The sequence below is a fragment of the Squalius cephalus genome, assembly GCF_949319135.1.
Source record: "Squalius cephalus genome assembly, chromosome: 14".
Taxonomy (NCBI): Eukaryota; Metazoa; Chordata; class Actinopteri; order Cypriniformes; family Leuciscidae; genus Squalius; species Squalius cephalus.
Window position 1 is genome coordinate 16,866,652 of NC_137135.1, and position 13,057 is coordinate 16,879,708.

The 13,057-nt window shown below is 35.5% G+C and overlaps 1 protein-coding gene across 2 annotated transcripts in view; it reads left to right on the forward strand.

The window, feature by feature from the left end:
* Positions 1–5,979: 5,979 nt before the first annotated feature.
* The window catches only part of ahnak (AHNAK nucleoprotein), a 33,036-nt gene continuing 25,958 nt past the window's right edge, over positions 5,980–13,057 (forward strand). For both annotated transcript variants that reach the window (XM_079892270.1, XM_079892271.1), the window contains exon 1: positions 5,980–6,265. The gene's annotated coding sequence lies outside the window, so the exon portion shown is untranslated. The remainder of the gene's footprint in view (positions 6,266–13,057) is intronic.

Below are 13,057 nucleotides of genomic sequence, written 5' to 3' on the forward strand. Positions count from 1 at the left end.
TTTCTCTGTGTATTTATAGCCCTGTGTTTGTTCTTTCTTTCTTTCTTTTTTTTGTGTCAGATCTTGTCATTTTATAGTGGTTGTTCTGTTTACAGTATGTTTGTCTCCTGAGATACCCTGAGAAGTGTTTTAGTTTGTTTTGATTAAAGATACTGCTTGCTATACAACCTTTTATTTTTGTTTTGCTGCATCCACTGGGTGACTGAAGGCATTTACTGTAGTGTGGGTAAATATTAAATATGTGTGTAATAGTAAACCATTTTTACCATATAAAACTAAATTATCTAAACTGTTCGGTTTATTTCTTAATCCAACCATCAAGGCTTTTGTTACAAAACATTATTTTAATGTACACATTGTTCTGTGGGTAAAAGGTTGTTTGACATTCCTGTATTAACAAGGTTTGAAACTTGCCCATATGAAGACTGTGTTGTCGTAACACTTCACAACTATGAGAGGAATGTAATGATCATAGGTTGCCTATAGCATGTCAATAATAGCACTGATTATTCTAAACAAATAAAAGCATATCTGACTGTATGCTGCTGCAGGATTGAATGTATCACTGTGAAAAAAAAATGCATGTTGTTAAAATGACGATGTACTAATACAGCCTTATTATAGATTTATATTGCATATCATAATATTGTTGTTTAGTTCAAATATTAGAAAGAAATTGAATATGTGATAAAATTCTAATTGGAGCAGCTCTGAAGCACTTATGCATTACTTTAACATGTAGTATTTTGGGCAGTGTGTGGCATGATTAGAGGTGTGAATGTTTTTAGCAAAGCGAAACAAACTACACGTAAATCGAAACCAGTTAAAGCATTACAAAGTCATTGAGGCACATTTGGCAGAAATAAAAATAGTTTAAAACTAATTTGTCTGTGCTCACATCTCATTATGCCATCGCTGACTGCACAGCAACGCAACATGTTACTACTTTTCAAACATTTTGACATTCCATATTTATATACACAGAGGAGGTCACCATGGAAACATGTCTGCAATAACCTTCCTCCTGCTTATTATGTTACCATGGCAGCCATCCCAGAATACTCCTTTTCAGTTTGTCCCTCCCTCGTGTTTATGACTCACAACCTGCAGGGGAAACCACAATTCAGCCTGTATCTCATGATGTTCCTCCCCTACATTTTTACTAAAACATAAGAACTGGATCTCAAAGAGGGGAACTCCATTAAAACACACACAAAAAATGTGGCTATGGAGACCACAGTGATCAAAACCATTTAAAGGGGGGATGGGGCAAGATTTTCTACATAAGAGAGTTTCTAGTATTGCGTGAAAGCATATGCAAATCAGTAAATAAAACACGTAAACAAAGAAATAAACAGTAAACAGGGGAAATTATCTCCCATTTGGCTTTGATCATATTAACTATTGTGGCAAAATTGTATGCACTTATTCAAAAACTCTTCCATCCTCCATGCGCATGGGGAAAACCAACTGAAATATTAATAATATTTGCTGTCCTCAGAAGTAACCTACATACACAGGTAGCCAACGCCCTTGCTGTGGAACAAACCCTCCCACAAAGAACAGGATGAACCTATTGAAAAAACGAAAACCTTGCTTTGTGTTGCACTGTACTCTAGATACAGTAACATATATGTCTGTTATGCCTCAGCAGTGTTAAAAAACACCTGGCACTAATGTGTGTGGATTCAATTTACGTTATCTAAATAGCTGTCTGTTAGGAGGGTTACATTTTTTGAAGTAGCGCATGCAGATTATTTTAGGAGTACAATTATATTTTATGACATTTTTATCTTCTGAAAATGTGTATTTCATACCTTGCCCATGTATGTATGAAAAGGAAATTAACAGAAGATAAAAATATGCTTTTAATATAAAAATATAATTTTAACAACATAAACAATGTAGCTTAAGTAGGTTAACATAGAACTAAAAAAAAGTGTTTTTATTTTTTTATTTTATTTTTAAATTATTTTTAAAATAATTCTAATAATGCGTATTTCATACCTTGCCCATGCATGTATGAAAAGGACATTAACAGAAGCTAAAAATATATTTATTATAAAAATAGAATTTTACTAGTAAAGGTTAACATAGCAGGCTAGCCTATATACAAATAATTTAAAAAAAAAATTTTTATTTTAATTTTTAAATATTTGAAAAAGTATTTTTAAATATCTGCTAGTAAAATATATATATATTTTTAAATATCTGCAATTAATAAAAAATATTGCAGATATTAAAGAAATTTTATTTAAAAAAATATAATATTGATATAATTAAATACAAAATCTACATGATATAACATATAAACATAACATAAATTTGTTTTCTTTTGTTTTACCTATTAATGTTCATTATAACTGCCAAAAAAAAAAATTTTGACTAATTTGTGTTTGGGGAACAAAAACTACCCGTCACCTGATCAGTTGTGAAAAAATGTCATATCCTTTAACAATACAACTTGTATTGTTTGGCTGGATGGGACTACGGTTTTTGCCCATTGTGTGGCTGTGGTGAGCATCAATGAAAGCTTTCAAGCTTTATATTAGAGACTATGCGCACTCCCTGCAGTAGAACTAGCTGTTCTCTGATTTACAAGTAAAAACACAACCGAGAGTGCACATTTGAGATCACTTTGTTCTGCGCTGTTATCTTTAAACTTCAAATAAAGTGGCTCCTCTGATCCCCTAAAGTTGATCCCAGGACACACCCGAAAAAATTCATCCTCTCTGCCCCTCCTTGTTCTTTTCCCTTCCTTCGCTTCTTGGTATAGCACTGCGTGCATTGTAGTCATACGGGATGACTCACCCTGACACACCAACCCTGGCCGCTGTTATTCACACTAGTTCATACAAGCAGACACACCTATGAGCCACTCACCAGGAAACACCCGTTCCCACATATCCTAGTATTGAACTATTACTATATTTTGTATGACTACTCCAGCATCGTTGGATAACTCACTTTATCCAAATGAAAAGCATGAGATCCTCTTGTTTAGATTACTGTGACTAATCTCACAAATATGCATTTGCCTCAAACTACAGAGCTTTGTTGCATTTGCTGTGGCCATTTCATGTCTTTTTTTCCCCCTCACATGGTTTTGGAACTCTGCAGAAAAGCATGACTGTTTTGTTCCTTGACATTCTTCGCCTGTTTGTTATCCAAAAGTTTTTATTGCATTGGGGAGACAAAACTCCTACACCACGAAAGCAACAAGAGAACACTGGAACACATGCACACTGTTCCATTTGTTTCAAACGTTTTGTCTGTTCTTCTGGTTACAGTATCTCTAAGATGTCTGATAATGTCGTAAGGTTTTCAAGTACTGGCTTCTGCAATATATTTCTTGTATATTTCATGTGTTTTTACTCAAAGCAACTTGCCACTCCCTTTGCTTCTTTACAAGGCAGACAGTATAAACTCTTTCTCGTTTGGAGAATTCATCCTTTGCTTACCATTACACAGCCCTGAATATGGGTGTGACACGTGGATTTGTTCACTATGCGCCTCAGGGTTTCTCTCGTCTGTCTTTCCGTCCGTTTGCCTCAAAACCAACCAACCACCCTTCCTCCCACCCCAGAACCACACATGCACACCTACATTGTTTACCTGCATTGCTGATGTGATCTAAGGCAGCTGAAACAGCCCTTTAAATGAAGCAACCACAGACATCTTACTCAATCAAATGTGAATTAGACCTTGTGAAACCTATTTTGTGAGATTAGGGCAGGCTAAAACGAAGCAAAACTAGTGAGGGAGAATTTAGGGGTTTAGGAAAGGCTGCTTTTTGACAAGGATGAATGATTGATTTGGTCGCTGCAGGGTAAATCGTGCAGCAAACGAACCCCTTGAAGTTCAATTATTGCTTCAGGTTAGGTATACCATTTCACTTTACTTTAATCTCGGGGTTACTTTTTATCTAAAAACTATACATATAGTTGTGTGTGTGTGTTAAATATTAAGTTGATTCATCACAGAAGGGTAGTTGTGTTGGATTTAATATATATATATATATATATATATACATTATTGATTAAGACATTTTTGAGGCGGACATGCAAAGGCCATTGCATATCTTCAGTTTGCTGTATTGCGTAATGCAAACATCTTGAGTTAGCTATAGATGCAGAGAATCCATCTTCAAAGGTTTGTGCTCTGAGTTGCATACTTGCCTCAGTGAACTATCACAAATTAGTCTAATTACATTTAATTGAATACTGGATTTAAAATGTTCACAGCCTTTAGAATTTGAGTTAATTAGATTCATTGGGTTTTTTTTTCTTCAATATTTCGTTCATTGCGTTTGTCATTGCGAGCATCTGTAATTTGTCTCTATTCTTACTTTGTTCATTGATTGATTGATTGATTGATTCATGCATTCATTCATTCATGCATTAATGAAAAATTGGAAAAGCTGATAACAAGCATAGCATAACAATCCATTCAAACTCTTGCTGCATTAAATAGAACAAGCTTTGCACAAATTCCTGAGATATTATTCTTGCTTTCTTGAACGTTCTGACTCATGTTTATATAACGTTCTAAAAAACATACAGATTGTATTTTTCTGTGACTGTTATTTTGCCATTTAAGCCATTTGTTGGCTGTCTGATCAGTTGTTGAACTGAATGTTGTCTTTGTAGCTTGTTTAAAATTAATAAACAAATATCTACTTTGTTATACCTCATTTTAGACATGCACAAATCATTTTGCCAACATATACCTGAAAGGTAATCGATTTTAATTCATAAAATGTAGCTTTTAACCATATAAAAATGTAAAATACTCAAACATGGAGCATACCCTAATACCCTTAAAAAACAAGATTTATGTTATTTTTACTTGTTATTCTTATTCAAAGATTCAATTGTTTAACTGCAGTGATGTTTCATCAATCCAGTTGTCACAAAATGAGAATGAAACTTATTATGAAAATGCTATGGAAATTATGTTGGACTTGAGTGTACAGACACAGTGAACACATTATCAAAGGCCTCCTTCAGATGGCAACACATTCGATCTTTGTCATTAAAAACTAATGAAAACTAACAAAAGTAGAAAAAAAAAACCCTACGTAAACTAATTCCAAATTATTTATCAGAAAAAAGTATGCATTATGCATACACAGGACATTGTGGGACACATTGCACTCACTCACTATGAACAGAACACCTACATAGAAGACTAAGTTGTCACGTCACAAGAGTATACTCAGTAGCATTTGATTTAATCAGATCTCACAAATGTGGGCTTTGCTTGTATTTTTCTTTGAACATCTAGTTAAAAACTCTATTCTACTATGCAAAGTAAAATTCCAATATCATTTTCGCTGTATCTGGATGAGCACAATAAAATCAGACTATATAGCATCAACAGTCAAATAATGAAAACTAATTAAAGAAATGAACAGATATTTAATTGGTTGTAATGTTTTATACCTTTTTTAGGAAGAGACAAAAAAAAAAAAAAATCATTTTACAAATGTACACTAGTGTTTGCTTAGTTTGTGCCCTTCCTAAAAGATTGGGATCATGTGCCACCATCTCATGTGACATTTTATATGACGCAACAGTATAGGGCAACGGCAACGGGGCTAGTTGTCACAGTTTCTATTCCAGTTTACTCCTGGCTAATTTTTGAAAGTCAATTTATGTACAGGCACATGCCTTAAAATCTTGACTAAAAATAAATTCCACCGGATTTTTATTGAACATCGTAGGCCTATATGTTAATTAGGCCTACAATGTTTAAAACACTTAACAAATTGCCTCAATAAAGATGTGCCAGCTTGCACCAACCTGATAATTAAAATGAGTCTGACTCTTGTTCTAAGAATACAGTTTAAATCTGATTCCAATCCACATTCACGAGCTTTATCGCTGCGTTAAACCTGCATGTCACTCAAACAGTAGGTGGGCTGGACTAAAATCATGAGGGTCCACTCCCCTACTACACCACTACCCCCGCCCTCTTCTCCAGTGAAGAACTCCACAGACCTAGCCCAAACTCTGCCATTCTCCATAGCCCGGAGTTACAAGCAGACTGAGGAAAAGAAATAGCACTAAAGTGAGAGGAAGAGAGAGAAGTAACTAACAAAAATAAGAAAATAATAAAGCGAGGCTTCAAGCCTTGAGAAAGAAAGAGAGTACACGAATACGTCAAAGTTTAGTTTGGAAAGCGTGGTGGAAAACTTTTCTGGGCTGTGGCAGAAAGCTGTGGACCGCGGAGGATGCCAGAGCAAAGGTGTTGAAGGTTCCAGGTATGTTTGTGTATCTTCTGAGGTTAACGAGTTATGCAGTTAAGGTGTGCGACGCTCACGTTGCATTTAAAGTAGTTTTCCAGAGACTGTCTGTGAACTTGTAATATTCTTAATTATGCCGGAAAACGCTATATATTTGCTTATTTGGTTCTTAGAAAGTCTATTATGTGTCATAAAATCTTATGTGTCATAATATCATCTGTATTGTTGAAGATGAAGAGGGTGGGTGTGTATCTGCTCAATTGTCATCTGTTGCGCACGTTATTTTTTCCTCCTAACATTACTAAAGTTTGTTCAGAATTCAGCGTTTATTTAGTTAAACTCGACCTACTAAATCATTCAGAAGAAAAAAAGGATTTATAATTAAGGCAAATATTCTAGGTTTTTGCATGTCATGCAAAAGATACACCCAAAGAGTGCAACGTGGATAAGAAGGTCGTTGTCTCTGACTTTGCCCACGCTGTAAAACAAAATAAAAAAAGTTTAAAAGAAAGCTATATGCTGTTATCATTTCCCCCCTCCCTCAGAAATGCATTTTTATGCAGTAACACAAAGTCGTTTCACACTTCCATATAATTTTTGTCTTTCCTCTTGAAACGAGTATTATCCTGCCATACCAAATCTGGTCATAGCTCAAGATTTTTGGTCAACGTCAGCACATATTCTCTACTGTGGATGAATCGTTTTCTCATATTTTTCTGCTTACTTTTTTTTTTTTTAGATGGAGTTTAATTTGTTTTAAAGATTCTTAATATCCTTAAAAAATAAAGTGTGAATGTTTTAAATTTAGTTTGGGAATTCTGTCCTGTTTTGCCTTGATTTTCTTAACCTGGAGCCCTGGCCAGGGTGTGGGCAGTGAGTAAGAGGGGGAGGAGGAGGGGGGTAATGGAATGTAGTGGTTTGGAAAGACTTACTAATTGAAACCAGGTTTGAAGCACAGAGGGGGAAAGTAAGGCTTGCTATGCAGGAGAAAGAATAAGGTGTTTTATTCATGCCCGACTGCGCCATGACTTTAAGTTATGGAGCTGTTTTTCAGTAGGATCACTGAAGGTTTCTTATAACAAAATAAAATAATAGAGGAATAGATAAAAGAGAGTGAGACTGATATAAAGGGAAGTGTTGCAAACCAGTGCTGAGAGTTTGTAGATATCCATGAAGTGTTGACATCCAAAAAGCTGTCTTTTAGTTTATGATTTAAGATATTTAAAAATGTCCACTAGCAGATTTTTCACATTTGGAGCCCATCCCCCTTCTCCTGCCACACCCAAACTTTCTTCTGTTTTGTCAGAACAGATGACTCCATAGCAGACTAAATCAGTCAACCTGTAGTACTGTACTATATTAAAGCTGTAATAAAGCAACTTTATTGAAATTGTTATAATTTTAGTAAATTTTTTCATAAACTAGAAAAATTTGGCTGTGCATGGGTATGTCTTTGGAGTCCGATGTTAAGTTTTCTATGTGTGTCGCTGCCTCAATTTCAGCAATCTCTTTCAACCTTGGTTGTATTTGAAGGTTGCAAAGTGTTTGGTTTAAAACAGAACAGTGAGCTTCTTGCTTATCTTGAATGATATAGGATTTGAATGTTGAGTAGAAGCAATGTTTGGTGGCCTGTGTCTTTATCTGATGCGTGATTGTCCTGGAGGTTTACAGTGGAGGGACAACTTTCTCCTCCTCTGTGTTGATAGGTCAGATTAGGGTGTGCTTCATAGGACCTTCTATTCCAGTGTGAAAACGGAAAGAGTCTGGACTTGTGCACACTTCCTTTGTCGTTTCCTTAAAGGCTTGTCGAGGACTTGCGATGGGAACGCCAAGGGAGGAGTGGCAGGCTTCGTAACGGAATGTTTCATTCTCTTATTTATTTGTTTTCTCACATCTTGAATCTTCATGTTTTCATACAGAATGAAAGAAGTCAACTCCGTGAATATGTGATTATCCATCACAGATAAGTTGTCAGCACACTTGATTTTGTAGATAATACCTTACAGGATGTAGGGATCATTTGAAGAGTTTTGAAGTATGAAGTCTGAGCTGAAGACTTTGTTGCATTATCTTGGTACACGTCTTCCTGTTCAGACAGACCCTGGAGTTATCATCATTCCATGGTTGAGAAATACTGGCTTGAAGCTAAAACAAAGTTGGACAATACATCATGGCTTTGCCAATATGGATCTGAGTCAGAGTCAGGCATTCATATTTCACAATTTAGTACAGAGAACAGAGTGACACATAGGCCTAGTCTTCTGCACATATGCATTAATGGCAGATTCTCAAGATTTATATGAAGTTGTTTTTTTAGCCCATATGTAGGCCTAGTTTTTTAGTATCAAGAGATTTGTCTTCACACATGTACAGTATACTTTAGGGCTGTTAAACGATTAATCGCGATTAATCGCATCCAAAATAAAAGTTTGTTTTTACATAATACATGTGTGTGTACGGTGTATAATTATTTTCTATATATAAATACGCACACATGCATGTATATATTTAGGAAATATTTGCATGTACTGTGTATATATATTTATATTATATATAATCTATATTATATATAAATATTTTATATATAAATAACACATTTTCTTAAATATATATATGCATGTGTGTGTATTTATATATAGAAAATAATTATACTCTGTACACAGACATAAATTATGTAAACACAAACTTTTATTTTGGATGCGATTAATCGTTTGACAGCTCTAGTATACTTTTATTATTATAATAAATTTTGGCGTTTCCAATTGATCCCATTTACTGCCTTATGATTTTTTTTATACTTATTTTAATAGTATTATCTTCTGTTTAATACAATTAAACATTTTTCTTTGCTTATCACAATGTTAAAATTAATATTATATTTATTATACTTTTTTATTATTATTGTCATTTTGGTCATCATGAATTTTCTTTTTGTATGCGCGTCTACAACACATGATAGACTGTACTTCCATTGTACTTCTGCAATCCAGTTGGATTACTAGATTACATTTGCTGTTGCGCTTGAAATAGAAGATACGGTCTGCATTTGATTAAGGTTTAGGATCACATGACAGTAGGATGGTTAGTCTGTTTATAGTTTATAAGCTTCAATTTCCAAGGCTGGCCATTTTGGTCTGACATTAATGCTTCAATTATGTGTGAGTCCTCTTGTTTTCAGAAACAGATGGTGTGCTTCATACCCTTAAACCGTAATTTACTGTGGTAACAAGTAAATGCACTTACATGCATGACATGTAGCAATTATTTCCTGGTAGCCACACCTGTCATTGCTGATTGACATAATGGGTTAAATATTGATTTTAGTTTGTGCATTTTAATTGAACAAGTACAAATTAGTGCAATTAGTGATAGTGTTTACTGGTAACTACTAGTACCTATATAGTTAAAGGCCACTGTTTATTTTATTTAGGTGATATTTTATCATGATTTGATTACAATATGCTTCAAGTATGTTTTAAGTAAATGTAAAATGACCAAATAATATTCCATATCAATGAATAACAGCAAAGATATACACTGCAGTGACACTACATACACGGCTGCTTGTGACGATATTGTTTCAAAGTTGCACGCTTATTTGGAAAAAGTATTTTATATGGCAAATAACATTGAGGCCATATTTTAATAGTTCTAATGCATTCAAAAGTATTCTTAAATGTGATTTGATGATCTGCATTTATTGACGTAGACTTAACGTTTGACAACAGATCAAACTACATCACACCATTTCAGTAATGTAGGTATGCACATCTACTTGTTTACAACAGCACAAGGAGACGCAGCAGAGGTTAGATCATTCTAGGTGCAGTTTACATGAGTTTGTTTCTAGTTGAATTGTAGATAAGAGTTAAGATCTGACTAATTTAGATGTTTCAAACCACATGCCTTTTCACTTCTACAAAACACTTGGCAGTGCTGTTTCAGACCTAACTATAAAACCATCTGATGGTAGCTGGTAAGCGAACCACCTTCCCATCAGTCATCACTATGTATTTGATTGCTGACTCATATCCTTTGACTCCGTTTGAAAAGCCTTGTTAACAGGATAAACAAACATGTCAGGATAGACAAAAAACGTGACTCAATGTGAATACTGACAGCCTTTAGCTAATATACATGTATCTGAATTATGTAAATGTTTCTCTAACATTTAATTAATCAAGATTTGTTTAGTGTAATGCACTTTTTTTAATGGTTTCATCTTTTTGATTCCTGTTTGTTCCTCTAAATAGTTGATATTTCCACAATAATATTGAAAGCGTATGTCTTTGCACGAGAGTTTGGTCACTTTGTGGGTTTGAATTGAGTCCATGTGGAAGTAAAAGTTGAATTTTTAACCAAAGTGTAGTTATCCCTTTTTATGTATGAGCTCTTCCTTTGTCAAAATTGCCTGCCTCTTGCAAGGAAAATGAGATGAGCATTTAATGGAGAAATATGACTTATACTTGTTACAATAAAAAGTATCCTGTAATTTGCTTTGGAAAAACGTGTCTGCTAAAGAGCCAAGTAACCAAGCATCTCCTATAAGCAAAGCCAAAGGCCACAATTTATGTTATTACATTGTGTAATGGCTGACTGTACGTGTGTGCGTCGGTTATTATACATTGCAACACTTTAATGGAAAAAGTGTGGCATTAAACCCTAGCAGTGGCTTTTCTATAATTAGTGGTTTGGTTGTTTCCCAACAATTCTGTCACTTATCTACCCCTCTGCATTGCTGAACCTTTACAAATGTGAGCTATTGCACAACTATAAATCCACATTTACATTGGACCACTAAGACCTCTTAAACCATGCAGACAATCATTTTATGACTTATTTTGCTGTGCATTAATCCGTGTCATGAGGGGCTTCTTTTAGTCTTTATACATTTGGAAATCGGCTGGCTTCTTTCCTTTAATGAAATAAGAAAAAGATCAGGTTTCCATGCTTTATTGGGTGTTAGTAAGTGGAAACTTTGAAAGAGTACCCTGTTTTTGTACCCAGCTCAGACCCACTGGGTGAGTTAAGTGGTTGGGTAGAGAGTAGGACATTGCTTTGGAGTTAGTCACTGCAGGAGAGGCTGGGCTCTCTTCCAGTTGGCCTGACGGCTCTATCAAGGAATGCGTGTGACTGGAGGCCTGGGTGGGGCTCTCAGCTCTCTGTGCGCTATGTGCGGGCTTGAGACATGGTGTGCATGTAGTTTCTCTCTTATTGTGCGAAGGGCGTGTCCCCAGCTTTGGATTTGCAACGTTTGCCGCCTGTGTTGTGCTATAAAGTGTGCTCTTTTTAGATTTGCACAGTTGTTGCCAAACGACCTCTGCCAGATGGAAGCATTGCGGTGTCGTCTGACACATCTTAGACCTGTGATTATGGTCGCGTTTTGTACTAGTACCAGTCTTTCTCATGCACGACAATAGAAACTTTATGTAAGGAAATTTATTCCGTGAAATTGAGTGGTTGCAAAACTTTTTAAAACTAGATGGCATTCTTTTCAATTCAGTACGTGCAAAACTTTGTTAGTAAAAATTATTAGTGAGCTTGTTTGAAACCTGTGGTTTTGTTCGGCTAGCTCCACCTTTACCGAGGTGACAGCAAACTTGATACAACTAAGTGCAGGGTTAGTAGATGTCACCCGTTTGAGTGTACACAGCTGCTCTGCCAAATGTTGTTCTTTGCAAACAGTGTGACAGCCCCGTCCAGACTGGCCTTTATCACAGCGAGCCTATGACTATTTCAGTCACAGCTCAGAAATAACCGTCCGTTAATGAAACGACAGGGTAGTGATAGGTTCTAGCAATGGTTTCCAAATAATAGACAAAGAAGTTAGAGCTGGCAAAGAGAAAACACAATGCGTTTTCGTTCCTACTGATTCGACCCCTTCAGAATAGCAGCTCATTTTCAGGACGTATTGTGCAAACTCCTCATCAAGTGATTGCTTTTGTAAATGTTTAGAGCAAAGTTTTGTCCATTCTTTTTTCAGTGGGACAGAGAAGTACTTTGATTATAAGTTAGGGTAAATATACTATTTTCTTGGGGCAGCTTTAAATTAACACTTGCTGCTAACAGTTGTTTTCTAGCTGAGTCAATAACAGTGGAATTGTTCAGAGGAGAATTGAGAATTGATATCAGGGCAGGTCCACGCAAGCATGTACCTGTCTGTGCTGATTCCAGCATATTTGTTTGCAGTGCTAGTGTTACATGAAGTCTTTTCATGCTTTTCTGCTGTAGACAAAAGCAACCACATCTGTGATCCGATTTCAGTCATAAGGCTTAAAAAAAAGATATTAGCATCACTGAAACCACATTTAATTGATCTCTCTTAGTGTTCACAGAAACGGACATGCATCTTGTCTTTCTTTAAAGGTCTGAAAGACATGTTTATGTAACGAAACAAATTCCCAACATTTCTCTATAGCCTAGACTAAAAAGCTTAAAACAGATATCTCTTTGTCCTCATCCTCCTCCATGCAGAAATTATCAAAAGGGAATGCTAAATTGGACTGGAAACCACGGGACAGCTTCATAGGCCATGCAGCATGAAGGACAATTCAACACTTTAAAGACACTTACAAATATTGTATATAACAGCTTATGGCTCTTGCATACACAAACTCAGTAGTTTGTGTCCTTGATAATGCCTCTCTGAGTTGAGGGAGTATTTTATTTGTTGTTTTGTAAGAAGTCATTTGATTCAGCCTTGATTAAAGCCTTGCATGAGATCGAACAATTGACCCTTATCAGTTTTAGTTAATTAGAGAGTTGCATTATTTAAACAAATACTGAGTGGAGCAAATATTGAACTACTTG